Below are 21,611 nucleotides of genomic sequence, written 5' to 3'. Positions count from 1 at the left end.
TGATGAAGATAAATAGAAAATAAAGTAAGATGCAACATCTGTTTATTACCCGCCAGATGCTGCAGGTTGTCCTTTTCTCTGTTTTTTTTTTTTTTGGGGGGGGGGGCGAGGGTGGTTTTCTGTTTGTTTGTTTGTGGTTTTTCTTTTTTTGTCGGTTTTTGGGTTTTTTTGCAGCTGCCCATGCCCGGGAAAACAGGAATCAAACATGGAATGCTGCCAAAGGTGACCCTATCACTGACAGCACTTGTCACACGGAAGGTGATCGAAACTCCTTGGCTTTTGTGAGAAAGAAAGAAGGGACAGGGCTGTGCTCTGCACGGCGATCAACACCACAGAGAACGTTCTGCTGTGAGGACAAGTGAATACAGTCAAACTGGATCAAATATTTCACCACCCTCAGCTGCTGACCAGCATCCTGGAATGATCTCCCAGTCATCACGGTGTAGGCAAGAAAAAACTTATATCTGAAGAATTTATAGAAGTAGTTACTTTGTGGCGATGTGTGCAGTAACAATGGCTTGGATGGCCTCTCTGGTTCAAGTTCCTGTTACCTCTGTATATCCAGTCTAGAAGGGACTAGACAGGTGGATTCTAAAACAGCAAACCAGGTGTCTTGTGAGTCCTCCCCACTGATGAAGAAGCATAAAGCAAAAATAAGATGAGGAGAGCCCCTACTCACAGCTGTGACTACAGCAAGGTGGGCATGCAGTGGCCAGGCTGGGTGGGTAGGGCAGGCTTGATGCAGAAGAACAGGCCTCCAACACAGGACAAGCAAAATGAATCAGCAGTGTCACTCTGGGGGGAAGAAAGCAAACATCATATTTGGTGTGTAACACAAAATTGCTCTGAGAGACAGGTGAAGTAATCCTTCTGCTTTATTTAGTATTATTAAGGCATGAGCCATGTGATCATAGGGTTAGAAAACATGACCTACAATGAAAGATCAAAAGAACTGCACTTGTTTTATCTCCAGACAGGAAGACTGAGGAGGAGTATGGTCACAGTTTTCAAAGGAAAGGAGTAATTTGTTCTCTATGCCCATTGTGAACTAGAAGTAATAGATTTAAGTTACAGCAAACATTTTTAGAGATAATCACAGGGAGACATTGAAACATATTGCTGGGACAGGCTGTGGTGTATTTGTCACAAGAGAACAAGTTAAACAAACATATTCCGAGACTGATATAATCAGAGCAGAACTCTTGGTGGGGATGAAGGTTACAGCTGCCAGAGATCCCTTCCATTTTTTTTTGCTATTATTTTATGAGAGAATTTTTTTTTTCTGTTTCAAACACAATTAGGATTCAAAAAAGGGGGATAATATTTCCATTTTTTTAACTAGCTTATTGAATTACCACAAATATTTCTGTATCTCAGCTCTCTTATCACTTGAACTGAGGTAGTAATACACAATTTATGAGGATACTGTGAGTCTGTAATGCATTATTGCAACCCTGTGGATGTTGGGAAAGGAGGTGATATACCAATGTAAAGTACCTCCAGAACATCAGTTTCTTTTTCATACTGTTTTAAATATTGTAATTTGTTTTCCTGTCCTCTCAAAGAGTTTATAGGCTAAGTACACTGTGATCTCCACTAATACTGAAGTACATCTCTTCCCAAAGAGAAACAAACCGGAGTTCATGTATTTTGATAGAACACTGAAGTTGAGAAATAACTCTAGATTAAAAAACCACAAACCCTAACCATTACATTTCATACTACTACAAGTTTCTTTTATTGTGTGAATTTCTAATTCAGAAACAGTGATCCTTTCTGCTCACTTAGGCATGCTGAAACATCTACTGAAAAAAATCTACCTCCCCAAAATAATTAGTGAACACATACAGCCAACAATAATAGTGAATATTTAGAAGACCTGTCCAACTAAAGAAAAGCCGAAATATCTCATTATTACTTCCCTTCCAAAATGCAACAATGGGACTAGATTCACTAGAACTTTGAAACATTCTTTGTTGTTAATAAGTTTATATTTAAAGAAAAACAATTCAGGTGAATCTGGCATACTGTATTGCCCAGAGAGATAACTGCAGTTCAGATCCACTAAAAACATTGATCCCAAATTAAAATAATTTTTATATGACTGATTTGGACAGTTCTTGCTAATCATCTTATTACAAACACTTACTTTTTGCAGATTTTCTGCAATGATATCCAAAATAAGCTGTGCTTCCTCTTGCCACACCAGGGTCCTGCTCTCCTGTCAGCTTGGCAGCCACTCCTTTCAGCAACCAATCCAAACTCTGAGAGCCAAATTTCTCTGTGGTACCAGCACAGTGTAGTGGCAGTGTCCAGGACAGAAACTCTGCATGGGAAAAGCAAGAGGGACAGTGCTGGAGATGGAAATATGGCTGTGCTACCCATGAATACAATCCTATGAAAAAATGTTGGGAAGCCCTCCTTGATCCCCAGCAGAAACTTAATCCTCACTCCTGTTGTTTGCACCATAAACTAGCATTTTCATTTTTGGCATACATTTTCCCTGAACATTTGAATAAATGTATCAGTTACTAAAGTCACTAAAGTGACTGGGATTATTAACACATAACTTGTTCTTTGTGTGTGCATCTGCATTTAAATGTCTAAGAACACAATCCCAGAAAAGTAATTTGAAAAATAATTTCCTTTTAGCATACCAGCTTCTGAGATGATTAAGTCACTAATATTTTGTAAGTTCTCCAGCTCTTTAGAGACCTCTTACATTTGGTATTATTTGTAGAAGCGCAAAATACCTAATTCCCTTCTAGCTTAAGTTAAAACTCATTGCAATCAACTCACTTTAAAAATATATTAAAAAAGACATCAAAACTGCTGCTACATTGTACTACTCTTTTTTTTTTCTTTTTCTTTTTTTTTTTTACTGCACTGCTTTTAAACTGATTACTTCTCATTTATTAAAACTCTAGATGTGGCCCTTAGAGACATGGTTTAGTGGTGGACTGGGCAGTGCTGGCTTAACAGCTGGACTTCATATCTTAGAGGTCTTTTCCTACCCAAATGATGCTATGATTCTATGAAGACAAGTATAACAAAATATATTTAAAAGCATGTTCAAAATATATTAATAACTATAGTTCTACATAGGAGTTGTATTACTTTGCTTTACATTGGTATATTTAATGATGGAGGGAAAAGTTTGGCAGAGATGTGATCACCAGTCAAATGCTCATACCACACAGGAAGTCAAAGTCAGACACTTAACCCTCACCTGTGCTTACCAAAAGCCTCCTCTGCAAGATGTATTATATGTAGCTTTTGCTATTAAAAAAATAAATAAAATCACAACGATAAACAGAAACTGAGGAGAGAGAGATGATCAAATATATTACTGGTGGGGCTGCTCAACAGTTAGTACTATACAGTATTTTCAACCTTTGTTTTCTGCAACTCTCTGAGATTTCAAGTGGATGCCGTGTCACTGCCATCTCTGTTCTGCACCTGGGGAAATGTCTCAACCTTTTTCAAAACCTTTCAGTGGGAAAATTTGTGAGAGTCAGTTCTCAGTTAAGTAATTCAGTTTTCTGAAGAGAGATCAGGAGTAAGGAAAGAACCACTGTAGTTTTGAAAAAGGACCTTGTTTAGGGATAGAGACAATCTAAAAACTGTACCAGGATCAAGAAGTGACGCAAGGGAAGGGAGGAACCAAAATTTTACAGAATGTCTAAAGAAAGGAGATGGCATTATGAAGAGGACAAAGTCTGTGTGACTGTCCCTGTAACCTTTACACCCTTGTCACTGTTACCTGTACCCTCCAGGTTACAGACTTCTCTTTTGATGCACAGACTTATTTCCATTTAACACTATCCATGCTAGACACTGAGACAGAGGAACAGCAAAGAAACCAGACCCAAACTAACAGAATACAATGATATTCAAATTGTATGCCACAATGCAAAATACAAAAAGGAGAAAATTAAGTGGATTAAATATAAGGTGTTAATTATGACACTCCCTAATTTTGAATACTTGACTTTGCAGTCATAATAGTGTTATTCTAAAATAGTTGTGTGTGGACAGACTGTGGACACATACATAAAATTGTTCCCATATATGAGTGCCTATAGAAACACTATGCTCAATGTAGTGATTTAAAAAAATATTTAAACAATAAATTAGTCTTACATCTTAATATTTTATTATGAAAAAGTACTTTTATTTTGAACAATGGAACGTTGTATTTATTGATGCTACCTATTTACTAAATATTCATCATTTTCAAAGCTGAAGATTATTCCAAAGCAATGGGTTGTTTTACTTGTCAGCTACACAAGCTATTAGGGCAACAAGAGCCTCCTTGAAACAGGTTCTTAATCTGCATTAAGTTGAAGAGCCGTCAGTAAATATCACTCAAAAGACAGGGCTATTGGTATTAGAATACGAAACAGAGGTTTAAATCCTGTTGTCCCAAACTTGTTCACAGGAGAAGGTCCAATTAGTGTAAGATGAAGATGTCTAGAAGCACACGGATGTAATGACACAAGCACACTTAAAAGGCAGGGCCCACATTTTAAGTGAGACTGTGGGTTTTCATCCAAGATGCACCTGCATCGATCCTGATTCAACTGAAACGCCCTTGCAGAAATGCTCTCTGTGCTTATGTTGCTACAAACATTTGGATCCAACGAAGTTAATTAGCTTCTATTCAAATTTGGATACAGGTTTTTTTGAGGAAATACATTAGAACAGCTACAGAGAAGCTACCAAACAGTCCATCCAGCCCAGTATGATGTATCTCCAACAGCAACCAGTAGACTACTCATAGGAAGAGTATCACTATATACTTGCCACGTTCATAAACTGTTTGCAGCTCAAGGACTTCCTTAAGCCAAAGGTAGAGGCTCAGTAGGTCTAAATCTTTTGTGCTTTGAGAAAGTGTCCACTTTTATGTGAACATTAACCTTTCCTGTCATACTTTCTGAAGAATATAGCATGATAATGGAAAATAAATTGTGCATAATATCATGCCAAGTTTCGGGATTAGCTGTGATGCAGAACAGATGAATTTTCGAAGAAGGAGTAGATAAGCTGCTTAATTGAGTTCAGATTCCTTAGGAAAGATACTGAGGTTGTTTAAGACAGAGTAAAGAATTCTGCAATAGTAGAAGTAGACATGAACAGTGGCAAATCAATGCTAGAATTAGCAGGAAAGGTGGAAAAGCAGCTTTCTTTTTTTTTTTCCTCTCCCAGAAAAATATCCATCCAGACTTAGTAAATTGTGATTAATTTCAGCAAATGACAGAAAGGTCAATAACTTTGGATAGAAAGCAGATAAAATTTGTTAAATCCGCTCTTTCACTTTTGAGAAGCGAAAAGCATCCAAAGTAAATAATTTTTTTTTTTCATTTGCATAACCTGTTGTCCCTGTTTTTGCTAAGGTAGAGTTAATTTTTCTCAATAGCTGTTACAGTGCTGTGTTTTGGATTTGGAATGAGAACATTGTTGAAAACACACTGATGTTTTGTTTTTTGCTAAGTTGTGTCTGTCCTAAGTCAAGGACTTTTTTTTTTTTCCCTCCTTGTCTCACACCCTACCAGTGGGAGGGAGTATAGCTGGGACAGGTTACTATTGTTTACTATTATTATTGTATTTTACTTTATTTTCAAGTATTAAGCTGTTCTTATCTCAACATACAAGTTTGACTTCGATTCTCCTCCCCATTCCACCAGGGTGAGGGGGGAGGTTGAGTGAGCAACTGTGTGGGGCTTAATTTCCATCTGGGCTTAAACCATGACACCTGTAATGTAAGTAGTTTAGAGAACGGACCATACAAGGAATTTCAACATCTGCCTGTAAAATCATACATCCAAAACACACTGTTGCCCCTCTACCATGGGCCAAACCACAGTATGTTGACCCCTTCAAAAGGCCACTGCAAGAACAACATGATATTCTTTGAATATTTCTTTGGCAAGATAAGATTTCACTGCTCCAAATATACATAAGATTGTGATCCACTGAATGTACAAGAAACAAAGAGCAGTCGTTCAGAAATCCCAGCCTGCCTTTTAATCAATCCCATGCTTTAATGAGCTGTCTCTCTTGCCTCTCAAATAACCTACACTTCATTGGTTTTCTCACTTTCTGCTTCTGAAATATAGTCTTTCATATCTCTAGTTCAATGCCTTAGACCCTACATTAGTCAGCAGCAGCAGGGAAATCTCTCATCTCCTGAGCTAGGTTTTCCACAGCTCTTCTCCACAAAGACCATGCTACCACAGGTAACAGCTTCCAGTGTTTCCATTTTCTTACTGATAAAAGGAAATAATTCCATAAAACCCAAGGAAAACCTGGTTTTGCATGCCCAGTAATTTCATGTGTGACTGGTTGGGATATCAGACACACTCCCCATCTGGGTCTCAAATGTCAGCTCTGAGAGTAATACAGTCCAGCAAGAATTAAGCAATTCAACAACTCACTTAAGCAATGATCGACCTAGTTTTTATCAGAGCATTTTCATGACAAAAACCTAAATTGATTTCCATCTTGTCCATGTCACTCTAGAGCTTTTTTTCCCTTCTCTCCCAAATTTCTTTTAGCAGATCAGGAAAGGGTGTTTCTAGTTCATCCCTGATATAGAACAGCAGGAGTAGAATATGAACATTTTGTTCTAGTTCATTACTAGAAACTAAAATTGTGAGTCATACATTATTCTAGTATCATGGAAGCTTTTAACTGCAATACAGGCTAATCCTTCCAGGGGACTAGGATATTTCCACTTCTGACAAGCAAGGAGGAAAAATGACAACCGTGTCGGCAGCCACATTTTTCACTGAACAGCCACTTCCCTGCTCTCCAGCATGGAAAGACAGCAAACCACTTGCAACACTGTCAACAGACACCAGCAGCCTGATTTTGTTCATGCCTGGACTCAAACGCAGCAGCAGCATCACAATATTAATTTTTCCATTCGCACGACAGCATGTCCTGAGAACCCCCGAATCTAAAGTCCCCATCACAGTGATGCACTTCATCTCCTCTCTGTAAACTTTCTTTCCCACAGCTACTGGTGGAAAATCCTGCAGGTTTAATCACTGCTGTGAATTTCAGACAGTGCAAGTCATTTCTCCCTGGAGAGCTTAGATCTCTCCTGTACCAAGCCAGCAACATCATCGTGTCTATGTCAGACAGTAAGTTCTAATAGTGCAGTCCAGCATCAGAAGGATTCTGAAACATGGCTGAGCTGAAAAAACCACAAACTCCCTTTTCAGTGCTGAAAAATGTTCAATCATTCAGTTGACTTGTGGAATGGTTTCCTTTTTTCATCCATCCTATGCAGTGCTTTTGAAATACGGGTAAGCGTACAGATAAACCTTCTGTAATGGGGATGGAGCCCTTTAAAAGTCTGCAGACCAGTGAGTTTTGGGGGAAGCTAGATACTTCTGCAGAATTTCCAGCCTCCCTACTCCTTCTTCCTCCAAGCAAATTCTTGTCTCATTGGTTATGGCTAAAGTATTGTCTCTCTTTACAGAACCACTTTAATTTTTTTTTGCTTTAATTAAGATTGGTAGCCTTCAGGTTATTCTAAATTATGTGTGAGGGTATTGATTCCTCTTCAGAGGTGTTGTAAGCACCGAGACATCTTCTAGGTGTGAAAAGACTCCTTACAGATCTCTGAAGCTCTGAAGCATGTCCCAAGTAAAAAATTCCAAACCCATTCATACTGCCACAGGCCATATCCTGCTGTGAAAGAATCTATTTCCTCATCTTTTAAAATTATTTGATTTTCAAATGGTCCACAGAGAATCTAATGCTGATAATTTTTCCCAAGCATGTGCAAGACCCAAGAAATGGCCAAGAGTGCAGTTAGATTATTCTGACAGATTTCCCCAGGGATCTGGAAAGCTTCTGCCCTCTTTGAAACTGCTTAATTAGCCAGCCCCTGCTCTGCACACCCATTTTGCACAGAACCAGTATAATAGAACTTGTGTCTTTGCTATCTCGGGGAAAAACATTCAAATTCCTAAGCAGAAAGTCTCAGACCACCCTGTTATACCTTATTTGAGCATAGAGCATAGTGCTGAAATACCCTAAAAAGAATCTTGACTCTCCCCTGATGAGCATTTTCTGTCAGCTGGTCCTGGCTCTGCTAGCTCACACTTTGGGAAATCAACACTCATGGTTATTTCTCGCAGGGCAGGAATATTCAGCAACTGAACATGATTGCATTGTTCATCAGACCCACACAAATTTCAGGAGGTACAATCTCTTCAGGAATCTTCTTTTAAAATGAATTTTTCTAATTTAAAGTAACTTCTGAGTTTTAAGCTCAAGTTTCACCTGTCAGATCAGGTAAAAGCACCCTACCCTAGCAATCAAAACACCTACCATGGGCAACCCTGTGTATCTAAGAATTCTCCTTCTCCCCTTCTGGTCTCCATCCTCCAATTATCAACAGTTTTTTCTGATTCACTGCATTTTTTCACATCCCCACAATTTCCCATTTTAAAAAACAAATTTCCCTATCTGCCTGCAGATCTTCAGAACTGCCATGACTGAAAATAAAATGTGCTTCCATCTTTCCCTACAATTGTATTTCCAGGGCCTGAAACAGTGTGATTCCATCTCCCAGGGCTGCAGCTTGGCAGACCCTGAGGAGTGGCATGGCCACCTCATCCCTGACCTCAGCCAAGGACAAGGCCCAGTGCTGTGCCTTCCAAGCTGTGCTCAGCAAAGGATTCTTTACCTCCCACTCCCCGAAGTGTGAGAAGAAAAGCACTGAAGGAGGTACACAAGCTTTGTGTCTGATCCCAAGAGACACAGAGCTGATCATCTAAACGCTTAGAGCCAAGGAGACTCTTGTCTCCTTGTCTCAGTGCTTTGTTAGATTTGTTAGAGTAGTAAAACATTTCATTCCAAGTGAATTTTCATACATAAATACATGCTGTACTCCTCAGCCCTTTTAGAGCTTGCTCTATTATTGTGTTTTACTTCTCATGTTTTTAAATACAGTTTTCCTTAATTTCAGCATAAAGATTTTGAGAATCCTCCTCCTGGCTTTAAAGAGGGTATTACACACTTTTTTTCAAGTTTTAAGAACTACACTGTTCAATAAATTAAGCTTTTCATATTCCTAAATTACAAGGATAAGTGAAGTTACATCATGTGAATTACGAAGTGATAATGTCTTTAGTTCTGCCCCAATCAGAAGTGTAACTGTTTAAGACTTGTAATAATCATGTTCAAACATATTCAGATTATAATTACTTTTCTTCTGATAATGATAGCCCATCTGATTGGTTGATTACCTATTTGACTTTGATAAGTCTCAAGGTCAAAGAAGATAATTACAGACATCTGTTTTCTAAGAAAAAAAACCTCTTGAAAAATAATATTTAAAGTGACATCTGCAAATAAGCATTTTAGAATCATGCTGCTCATGTGAAAGTCACAGGCAGGCAAACAAAATAACAAAAGCAAACTGTAAAGTTACCAACTGATCACATTTCATTTGTAAATGTGCAAATTTTCTTTTGTTACTTACATAAGCGTAAATAAATTCAGTCTGATCAGAACATTTTTGAGTAAATGTTAAGGTTAAAAATAAATGAATTCAGGTAATGCATATTCCGTACATTTTAAACCGTTCTGGTAGGCGTCGTTTGTTTGAACAAGAAAATTGTTTGTTTAACCACAGAGTGGGTAGCAAATTATGTACCCTACCTGATGCTATTTCCGAGGAAGGAGGAAGAATATTTTTCAGAGAAAATAAGCCAAAGTTTTTCAGTGCCCTAGTGATCAGAACGGACTCCTTTCATTTTAGCTGTAATGTTCTCCAGTGGCCAACAGTGCCCTGATCACCAGTCAATACAAGGCTATGGAATACTGAAGCATTACTAACTGGCAAACAAACTAATCTAGAGAAAAAGGCTTAAGCATTTGTTTCTGGAAGAAGAAGAGGTAGGAAAAGAGCCACAGGACCTAAGACAAATTTTCTATAAAGCAATATTTTTCACTCAGATGCTTTGCCTCTGCCTAGTACCCTCTAAGACAGGTTTCTCTTCAGGCTTCGTGAGCATAAAAAAGCTGCCAAACCAAGACACTCTGCTCAAACTAATGATAACTTCTCCATTTCCAATCTTCACCCATTTCTTCTGCATCAACAAAGTCCTGTAGTTTAAACAGCTTTTCTCCTCAGCAGGCACTCAAATAGACACTTTAGCAGAAACCTCTGCTCTCCTTACTCATCTACAAGAATGTAGATTTTAATTTTATTTTTTTTTTAAAGGTCAACAATTATACTTAAGAACTTTCTGGATGCTTCCTGGTGATGAAGACCTAATTTATGCAGCTCAACAAAAAACAGATTCTGTCACCATAACCTACTAATGCCATCAGCTAACAAGAGACACATTCTCCCCCTGGTTCTTTGTAATACCAAGCCATAATAAGATTAGATTCAATATAATTACTTTAAATATTCAGTTAGATCAGTGCACACAGCTATCCACCTATGTTGATCTGTAAGCTTTCTAGTTTTGTGTCACTTCACCTTGAGGTAAATTCCTAAATAATTCTGCTTAGAATATGAGTAGTGGAAAGAAATCGAGATACCATTAATTATCTTCCAAACCAGTCTCTGGAGGTAGGTTAAAATCAAGTTAGAGTCTTGAACAATGCAGCTAGTTGGGTTAAGTGATTGCAAGATTAGGATCTTGTAAAACAGAGAAACATCCATTCCAAAAGAGATCATACTGAGAAAGAAAAAAAAGACACAATGAGGAAGAACAAGAATTGATAAAAACATGCTGATGATCATTATGTCTTACTCAGTAGGGAATGCAAAAGATAATTAGGAAAGTCATAGACAACATTAGATTCAGGATGCAGGCAGCTGGCCCGTGTGTTTGGAAAAGCAGCTAGATGGGTTTATATTTTGTACATTGAAATATTAAATCAAAATATCAGGGGGCTGAAAATTTACAATCCATTCCCCGAAAGAATAACCACACAGTTCAATTTAATTTTAAAGTACCAAAAGAGGTCATAATCTAAAGAAATGGAAAATATGGAGAAGTAGGTGAATTTTTCTACATTTCTTGAAAATCTAAAAATCCTGACAGACACAAAACATTGGCTAGATCCATTTCAGGTAAATTCTGATTTACAGTATTGTGCTATAGCCCTCAAAGTTATAGTAGGCACCTCTCTTTTTGAAACAAAGTCTGTTTTCTATTGTTAAGGAAATGAGATGCTGAAGAAAATTATACTCAGACTTTGCTAATATATGATAATAAAAATTCAGATCTTCTCTAGAAAACTGAAAGTTTTTTTAAACAAGTGCAAGTGAGTATTTGATAAGTACTGAAACAGGAAAAGCAACCGAGCATTAAATGAGAACAGAGATGAGTAATGGGATAAATTAACCCCAACTACTATTGGTATTGTTCAGATACAAAATAACAAACAGTTCTCCAGAGAAGGAAAACAGTCTGAACTAGATCATGACTTTGGGGTGGGCTTAAAAGAGCACCCAAGGGGCTGGCAGAGCACAGACTGAGGGGGAAAAATCTTGGACTATTCCTTATCTACCAGGATGGAGGTGGGAAGAAAGAAGTAGAAGCTACTTATTTGATGCTGAATCACAGTTAACACTAAAGAATTGCTGCTCTTACTTTGAACAGCTTTACAGCAAAGGAAATAATGCTGAGGCTTCAGGTTGTACTCCGTTTTCTGGCACAAGTACTGTCCCTGGGTGAAGTGGGACACAACTGAAAGGAAAGAGGAGAAGAACTGATCCCTCAGGAAGTTAGCTATGTGCCCAGGATCTAGATCTTTCTTCCCCGTTCATTCATCTCCACTCACCAACACAGCCTTCAAGTTCCTTTTATTCTGTTGCCTACATAAATTAAAGCATGAAAACTGAAGAGGAAGAAATAACCCAGAACTACTGTCAACAAATGAACATTGAGCACCTGATAGGAGAAAGGGTGCTGCTCCTCTCCCAAAACTTCTTTGACACAGAAGATTGAAGAGACTGGGTGACCTCAGCAGGTCCTTCTGAAACTACCAAAACCAACTGGAACTAACTGACTTCAAGACAGGCTTAAATACACAGACTTTTAAGGGGAAGCACAGTATACCCAAAGTGTTCTCCCTGCCTGAAACAGGTCATAAAGCAAATCAGTGTAATATTATATAATTGGCCTTATTGCTGTTATGTCAAACAAAGCAAGACATAAAAAAAATAAGTCACTTGGCATACTGATATTTGTAGAAGGTTATCAGCTGTGACAATGTCCCCCTGAATGCAGAAACACTGATTTCTTGGGTTTTTTATATCTACTGGCTCTTAAGAACTTGAACATGCACCTTGCACCTTGCAGTACCTGTAAAACATTTCATGTTTCCAGCCATGACACCAGAAGATGGGCATAACAAATGCAGAGATCCATGCTGTGTGTATCTGCTGAAAAGCTGCACCCAAACCATAGGTTTGTGAATATCAGTGTTACTCTGTCCTACGGTGAGTACCACAAAAACAAAACTGAACAACTGATGCACCTCTTTAAATCCCTTTTTTCTTTTTTTCCTTTAAAAATACTTTTCTTCCCTTAAATTTTTTTTTTTCAATTACTTAAATGGCATTCAGTGTGAGGTAGTCTGGAAACAGACTTTGAGCTGACCTGTCACGTCAGAGAGGGGAAAGGAATTATTTTGTCATCAAATTGTATTTTTAGAGCATAGACCATGCTGTGAAAGAGAGACTCCTGAACCTACTTTGACACTTCCTGGCAAAAAAACCCAAATGCTATAGACACAAGAAAGAACCTCATCATCATTCCATCTGGTTTTTCAAAAGTGCTCAACATTGGTCCAACCTATGTTTTGACATGCAGACCTTACTATATGGTCAGTAAGAACAATCACATTTTTGTACTGTATTTCTGTAGGCACATAAATGGGTTATATCAATATATACAAAGTATTTTAACTGGCAATAAAACAACACATATTTGCACTATATGGTTGGGAAAGTTTTGAGCTTGAAGAGGAACAACTCTCCAATAATGAACAACAAATGACAAATCCTTTTTCCTCAGGTAGATGCCCATTGCAGTAATTTCACAAAAGGGAAGCTGTAATTCAAGTACATTTTTAATCGCTATTCCTATTAAAATTTTCATTGGAATAGGAGAGCCAGGTATAAAATGACCCCAAGATAACATACGAGTTAAATGCTACTCAAGTCTCTCAAGTAGCATTGTAACTATGGGTGAAATTAAGGTGCAACTCAAGAAGCAGTGGATTATATTAACCAAACAAACATTATTTCACCTAATGAATGTTTAATTTTTTTTTCTTCCATAAGCTACTTAAGCAAAGGATCCTGAGATTCTTGAAGATAATTCCAAACAGCACATTTTTCTGCTGTAACACATTTGACAGGAAACCTTTAACCTGGACGCCATGTTATTGCAGCACATGCGAATTTTGAAAGGCAAGAAGCATTCTGTGGACAGTGAGAAGTCTTTCCTGACATGAAATCATATTGGTTGTGGCTTTCCCTGACTGCCATGAACAACAGAAAAACTAACATATTGTGATAGTCCCTACAACTGCAGGAAGAAGAGACCAACATCATTATTTTACTCCATTTAGTCACCATGCAGCTCTCTTTGTATTCCTTCCTCTTCTTCCATCATCCATTGCGTTTCAGGATTAGAAGGAGCCACATGTTTGTTCACAAATGTAAGTCTTGCCCCCCTGTGTAATAAATGTGTTGGGTTTGGTTTTTTTTTTTCTAAGTAGCAAAGTTGCTCTACCCAAAAGGTTCCCAGGTCTCAGCATTGTTCCCTTGTATTTCTAAAACCTCAAAACTGCAGCTTTTGTGAACTCAGGGCTTATTTTCAGCACCCAACTAAGTAAAAGCAGTAGCTATCAAAACATCATCTTTTTGGAGCAACCAGCATCCTTCCCTCACATTATGTCTCAATAAGGTTTCATGGGGAAGTATTCCAAGGAAGTTCTCTGACCTACAAGCTACCTTTCATGTGAACTCACACTGATTACATAGAAAAGATTGTTTGGGGAACATACAAGAAAGATCCCTGGTAACAGAGCACAGTAATGATCAGCTAGGATTTAATGGTTTTTATCTGTGAAGTATAATAACAAAACAGAATTATGTATCTCTTTAACCACAAAAATTAATTTACAGTAAAGCTTTATTCCAGGGATTGAATATCAGAAGAAGAAAAGGTCCAGTTAGATATTCCAGAGAACAGCAAATTCTGCCATCACTTGTTTGCCAGACTCTGTCTGTAGTCTTAACTCTAACAAACAAACTGGTTTACTTGTACATGAACTGGGAGAAAATTAACTTGTTACTGCAGCCAACATAATTTTTCAGTAAATAATAGTTAAAAGACCCAGTCATTGTTATCAAGTAAGGAAGGAGAATCAATTCAAACTTGACTGGGAAAGTGGTTACTGTCAGCACAACACAGGGCTGGTAAAAACTCATAAATGGATAAACAGCGCTTGGTTAATAATTTAACCCCAGTCAGCTGCTCTGTTGGAGCTGGAGGCAGAGGTGTATTTACTGAGTCCTGCAGAGCCTTGTGTTTCAGCTCAGCTTATGAGAACAATCACCCGCATGGGTGGACGCACAACACTCATGCAAGGTTACAGTACCAAGGCTGCTGATTTGAGAAGCGCTGGAAGAGCGAAGAAAAAGACCAACTTTGACCTTATAATCAGCTATATGCAGCCAACCTCTGGTGCAGTGTGCTGCCATATGAAAGCAGTGCTTTGAAAAACCTTCTTACAGTTTATTCTTTACCTCTGTCATCTGTCTCTTCACCCTTCTTCCCACTTCCTCTCAAATGAACAGTTTGACAACTGTTTTAATAAACACCTGCTTGAGGCAGATGACCTGTACTTTCCATCAGAAGTTAATCTGTTCAGCACAAGCAGACTACCTGTGTCTCTGGTACATTCTTGCTGTATAACATATCTAAGCCATGACTTTTCTTATCCCTCCACACAGCTGAAAATCTGATTCTCATCTTGATTACTACAACATTCCTCTCCTTGGCCTTGACAGATGCAATCTTGTCTCTCTTATTTCTTTCAAAATACTACTGCAACGATGATTTCTCTCGGCTCATTTTTTTGACCGGGTCATCTCTCTCCTTGTGGTTTTCAAAAATAGTAGCTGCTTCTCTACTACATCAACTCACTCACTTTGTTTGCTCAGGCTTCCCAGTTCTCTTCCTCCCTCACCTTCCTGTGCCTTTGTGAGATGCTCCATTCTGATCACACTTCCATGCAAGCTTGCATGCCTAACTGTTACATTCCCCAGCTTTCTGCTGTGTTTCCCCTGGTGATGACTTAAAGTTGCAACATATCAGCAATACTGCCCGATTATCTTTCTCCACAGTTCCCCCTGGAAGTCCCAAAGAAAATTTTGACAACAGTCAGATTGTCAGTGTGCTGAAAATATTGCCTGGCACATGGCTGTTACCTCACTGTTTCCTCACATTTCCCCTCTTTTTAGTTTCTCTTAATTGCAGCCTCTTTTTGTTCTGTATTTGTACAGCATCAAACACAGTGAAATCTCCCTCTGCAGCTAGGGATGAAGGTACACAACATAAATATACACAACAGTGAAACTAAAGAGGTTTCACAGTTTCCTTGAGAAAATACTGCAGGGCAGGGCCTGAGGAGCTGCCAGTAAGCTTGAGTTGTGTTTGTTAAGGAGGACTACACTTCAGTAAATTATGCTGGCACACTTTTCCATTTCTACTACGTAGAAACTATGTAGCATTTCTAGCAAAATGTTATTTAAAAATATATATTTTTCAGAAATCAGAAGTATTTCAAAGTTAAAAAATTAGGAATGAGCATCTTTGCAGGGCTGTTGGCACAGCTGTAACCAAGAACCTCACAAATTGCTGCGCTTTAGGTTAAATCCAGAGGTAAGTTTTACTATGAGATCAAGTATTTGAGGTAGTAGCATCTCCCCCGCCCATCTGCAGAGATGCAGATACACCACAGTGCAGTCCTATACGTAGTGACCTGATATGATCAAACAGTGATGATTTATGTGCAACTGTGACAATCTCATGGTGAGTTTGGATATAGAGACAATGGATTGTTGGATATCTTGCCCCAATATACACGCTGAGACAGAAGGAGGGAGAAAGTGTGTGCATTTCTACTAAATTACCTCCTCTGATTAATCCGTGCTTCTCATGTGACTCAGCAACACCAGAGCACTACAGCGAGTAAATGATGATGTCCTACCATCACTGGAGTAACGACTTCTTACTTCCTCATTGCTTAGCTACCAGAAGACCCTGAATTACTAATATTTATTCATCTATCCCAAGGCATAACTTTTCAAATATGTGCGCAAAGATGATAACTGCATCGCTTACTTGAGCCTCATCACACAAAACTGATTTAAATTAGGGATGTGTGCTGTGGATATTAGATTCTCAGCATGAAAATGCTAAAATTAGGGGTGAACAAAAACAAAAAGCAGAACTAGATATGCTGAGGTCTGCCTTCCTTGGTCTGTGTGTGTTAGAATTCATTGCTGAGTTTTATTCCTCGGGCACTCCCAGAGTCAAGCAAACGTTCCCACTAAAACAGTCTTTATAGATTTGTTCAGTTCCACCTTCTAGCCTACTCAGAAATAAAAAAAAAAAACAAAACCAAACAACCAAATAAAAAAACTCCAATAAACTTACAAAAACTTTACACAAATATTAGGTATATTTAGCTGAATGAAATGCAACTGAACTACCCTTGGACTTTCCAAGCTAGTCTGTAGTAACTGATGACAGATGCATTCCCAGTATGCCACAACTACCATGTGTTAGCTTAACTCACCTTTGTGAACTGCTCCATGGGCATATGAGAATACTCATTGCTTCATCCATAATTTAAAATCAATGACACTATATCAAGGCAATGATTTAGTAAAATGCATTTCTCCATTAGCTGCTGGTAATTGGAAGCTGACCATGCTGTCTGCTGACCCAAGCAACAACTGTCACAGCAACTTAAATTAAAAAAAAAAAGGTTGAAAAGTCTCTCAATCAGACTTCTTTTTCAAACAAAATGAAAGAAACTCTTCCTTTTAAAAAAGAAGAAAATGCTGCCCTCCATTGGATCAGACATCAGTGCTCTTCAGTTTAGAGTAAAGCAGGAAAATCTCTTCTGGAGGAGTCAAGTCTGGTATTGCATCCTTTAGCTGATTCCCATGTAAGGTCCATCTTGGAATTTAGCCAAAAGAACCATGATTTAAAATCCTGTCTAAAAGATATATCACCCTAAAACCCCTCACATCTCATGCCATGTTTGCGGTGGACTTGGAGACGGGAATATTTATTAAATTCAACACTTTATGCAGCAGTCCTTTGAACCAGCCCCTATCTGAATGACAAGGAGCACAATTCCAGAGATTTATTCAGGGACATCACAAAATGGCTTGGCAATGTCTCCCCTACTTTCACTAGAGAGGATAATTTGCATACAAAGCAGTGGACTTTAGAAAAAAGGTAGGTACCACTCTCAGATAATCAAACAAAATAGCTGGGGTCCATATACATGCAAAGCAAATAACACACAGAGCATGAATAATTAGCATTAATGAATGTCAAACTCATCACTGAAGCCTGGCTGTCGATTCACAACACTGCTGGAGTGTGGAACTACTGCTCCACTGGGAAGTAATACAAGGAAAAGGACTGAGGTCTATTGGGGAAGTCAAAGATGAAGGGGACCTTCTGTGAAAAAGATTATTAGAAAAATGATGTTTCCTTTTCCCTTTGTAAGGCAAATACATCCTCTGACAGTTTGATCCGACTAATGAGAAAAGTACTGTAAAGAGTCACAACCTGAGAGGGTTGGTTTGTTTGTTTGTTTTCCTAACCACAATTCTTCTTCAGAGTTTGTCAAAGGAAAACCTGAGTAGGTACCTTAGGATCTGGCTCTTCATACACTAGCTGTAGATGTAGAGAATAATAAGCCATTTTTTTTTTTTTACACAGAATCTTAGAAAAGCTCTTAAACCATTAATTTATTGTACATGCAGATTCAGAATCCACGGAGTTTAGGAAAGCTTTTTATCCATTACTTTCTTGTACATGCAGACTTAATCTTTACTTTCTGCCTGAAACTGCTCCACTGGAATATCTCTAAAGTTATAGCATTTCATTCCCAAAGGACAAAAGCCATGATAATATAAATTATAAAGAAATTTGTAATTTTCCACTATGAAGGTATTATATCCTATTAAGTTGTTCAGCATAACTTTCTTAAAAATAAGGTCAGATTTCCCACCCATCCCTCTCCCCAGATAAGGTACTCTTGCCTTATATTTATGATCAAAGACTAAGAAGCTGTGAACCACAGCACAGGGGTGAGATACTGCCCATCAAACAATAATAATTTGCCCCTGTGGGACACAGGCTACTGTACCGGGCCTGCCAGAACACACCAGGAGTCAGGACTTGTACAAAGTGACTTATGACAGAAACACGGTCAAGTAAAGAGGGCTGACAAGGCAAGAAAAGCTAAAGACACACAGAAAGAAGGATGGAGCAGGAGCAGGGCTGAGGAGGAAGCGTGAAGCTGGGATATTGAGGAAGAAAGCAGGATGAGGCTGGGAGGGGAGAAAAAGACGTGTCACTGCTTTGCTTTAGTCTGCAGAAATATGTCTCTCTCAGACACATCAAACTAGAGACGCTCAGGTATTTGGGTAAGTATCTGGTCCATGCCAGATAATTCCATCATTAGACTTGAAATTTCTGAGAGTAACTTTTCTTTTTCTTGGCTTTTGGTGAATTTTTTGGTAACAGACATTCACATACTGCTACTGTTGCATGGGCCTTGCAGCTGATTCTCTCTACATAAGGTATCACTACAATTCTTGCAGTTTTATCCTGCATTGTGTTAACAAAATGGTGTATCTCCTCCTGTATCTTGAACTGATAAACTTACACAACATCTTAGCTTTAGTACCCTATAAAAAAAAAAAAAAGATTTGCTTGGGCCCAAAGAGATGTTAGAAGCATTAATGCTCATGGCTAAAGAAACAAAGACTAATAAAAGAATCCCAATAGTTATTATTTTTTGAGGTTGAACCATTTACAGAGTAGCATTTTTGAATCTCTGGGTTTGGCATTACTGTCAAAGCTTCATTCTTTCCTTCTTAAATAGTTTACTTGGCCTGGAAATCGAGTTTGTTCATTACACTCTTACTGTTTTCTCTTTTTCCCCTTCTACTTGCAGCTTTTCCAAATCAAAACTGAAAACTTTTTCTTCAGTATGACGTGATTCCCACCAGGAAAGTTGGCAAGGGAAGCCACTCAAACACAAACATAAAAGATAATACCCTGTAACCACTTCCAGAGTCTTAAAAAAAACCCAAAAAACCAAAACAACAAAAAACCCCTTCAAATTTCTAAATAAAAAACCCCTTGCTTTGATAAAACAGTTTTTAAAGTGAAACATGGGAACAAACCGAGTGCTTCACCATTTAAGTGCTGTGACTCACAGAATTAGATTTACAGGAACAGAATTTTTCCTTAATAAATTCAAATACTTCACACCTGTGTTCAGCATCTGCCAGAGTTCACAGGTATCATTCTTTTAAACTTTCACTCCTTATCACAAGTCTTGCATTTTAAAAATAAAAGAATATGAAGATAAAATTATGAAGATTCCCACAGAATTTCAGATTCTTTTTAAGGAAACACCAGCTATTGTAAGACTTGTGATAAAACTAAGATCTGTGCACAATTCTATTAAAGTCACTGGGAAATAGCCCATTTTATAGGGGAAAAAATGTGTCCAAAGATCCCTTCTTTCTTCAGAAATTGTTTTCTTTTTTCATACGTGAGCTCTCTCTCAACTGAGATTTCCCTGCTATTGTATTGTTATAAGCACTATTGATCATCAAGTCCATTAAAAGCATTAGTCACCTTAAATAATTCATCTCTCCAGACTAGGTTTGGCCACTGATGCCATCAACAATAACCTTCTAGGAGACTTGTATTAAAGAAAATCTGCAGCTCAAATAGACAATATCCAAGAATAAGCAAGAAACAAATGACTGAGCAAATGTGCCACGTGATTACATTCCACTGGGGATTCCTCTAGAAATCAGGTATGTGGCAATGGGAAACTCAAGATCTTCAGATGGGGCATCTGTATGCAAATGACAACAATATTTATTAAAGCAGCAGCCCAGTCAGAGTATCTGCAATGAAGCTGATCCAGCCCAAGGTAGGCAGAGTTCAGGCTGTGGAGAGATCACATTCAATTTTGAAAAAAAAGGTTTAAAATGCAAAATATTTTAAAATATCTTCCCTATTTTTTTTTCCCCCTGTTAAATGGTGAGGTTCAGGGAGAAGATTCAGAAGAGCTGGTGGGCTGACACACTGTTGAACTCTGTACCAGATCTGCCTTGCTGCCGTAGCACGGGACTCATGAAAGGCAACTTACTCTGCTCCTGCAGCTAGCCCTGAAATCTGTGCTTAAACTGCACTGCTTGAGTACTCAAACTAGTGATCTCAGCACCTGAGTTGTCACGAAGGAAGTTTCTGTGGCTGCATTGACATCCACACTGTTTTGCAACCCTCTTACAAAGTAAAATCTATTAGTATTATATCCATTTAATTGTTGGTTAATCAACAAACTTCCTTTGGATTAAACCTTCCCCATTCATTTAACAACGAGAATTTTAATGACAACACATCTAAAGTCTGAAATGTTTTGCATTTACCTGCACTGTGGAAGAGAACTAAAACAGGGTATCTGGTTACAGACCTGAGGGGCTCTAGGAAGGCCCAAGAGGAAGGAAAAGTTCCTATGTTCTGACAGGTCACACTTGCTTTAGAAGGATGCTAGTGGCCAGTCACGAGAGAACAGTCAAAAGCAGAAGGAACATATACCCTGGGACAGGTTGTGCACTGCTGAACTTTCTGCATGACCGTATTAGAAAGATGTGGAGGAAATATTTAGTATGAGTATAGAGTGATGAAAGGAAAACCAGTGTCTCATCAGTTTCTACACTGGTACTCTCTACTGAGCTAACCAACACTGTCCTAGTATCTTTAATGAACACTGTGAAATATTATTAGAGATGTAGAAATTATCTGAGCCAAAGCTGTTCCTGAATTACTGCCATGTCTAGAATTATAGATCAATGGACTTAAGCAGAACAGACTTTCATTCAAAGAGAAAAGCAGATTGATCATTCCAAAGTGTGGTGAAGAGTCCTGTTCTGCTGCAGGCTGCACATGCTGAGGCACCTGGTTAAAAATTATGATGTATCAGATGAAAGAGAAAGTAACAGGAAATGGCAAAGCACACACTAGTAAAATATAGATAGGCTCAACCATCGCCTGGTCACTGTCTGGTTTCACAGGAGTCATAATGGAATTAAACTTTATGGAGTATTTGAAGCAGTAGAATTTTTTTTAATTTTTTTTTTTTTAATTTAGCAGGCAAATGTTCTCCAAGTCTAGACAGACATATGACAGGAAATCTGAGAGTAGAATGGACAAGTGTGAAGGAAAGTGGGTCTGTTTTAAGGCATACCTACCAGATGTTATGAACAAGTCTCTCATTTT

General features: G+C 38.3%; 1 long non-coding RNA gene across 1 annotated transcript in view; it reads right to left on the bottom strand.

Moving 5' to 3' along the window:
* Positions 1 to 684: 684 nt before the first annotated feature.
* LOC120324407 overlaps positions 685 to 21,611 on the bottom strand; it is a 36,535-nt gene continuing 15,608 nt past the window's right edge. The window contains exons 2-3 of the long non-coding RNA XR_005565692.1: positions 2,150 to 2,326; positions 685 to 795 (exon numbers count right to left, since the gene is read on the bottom strand). This is a non-coding gene — a long non-coding RNA (uncharacterized LOC120324407). The remainder of the gene's footprint in view (positions 796 to 2,149; positions 2,327 to 21,611) is intronic.

This window comes from Pipra filicauda, unplaced genomic scaffold, assembly GCF_003945595.2.
Source record: "Pipra filicauda isolate LSUMZ 115617 unplaced genomic scaffold, ASM394559v2 scaffold516_size422861_pilon, whole genome shotgun sequence".
NCBI lineage: Eukaryota > Metazoa > Chordata > Aves > Passeriformes > Pipridae > Pipra > Pipra filicauda.
The sequence above is the reverse complement of the archived record's forward strand: the minus strand, read 5'-3'. Positions and strand labels throughout refer to the sequence as shown.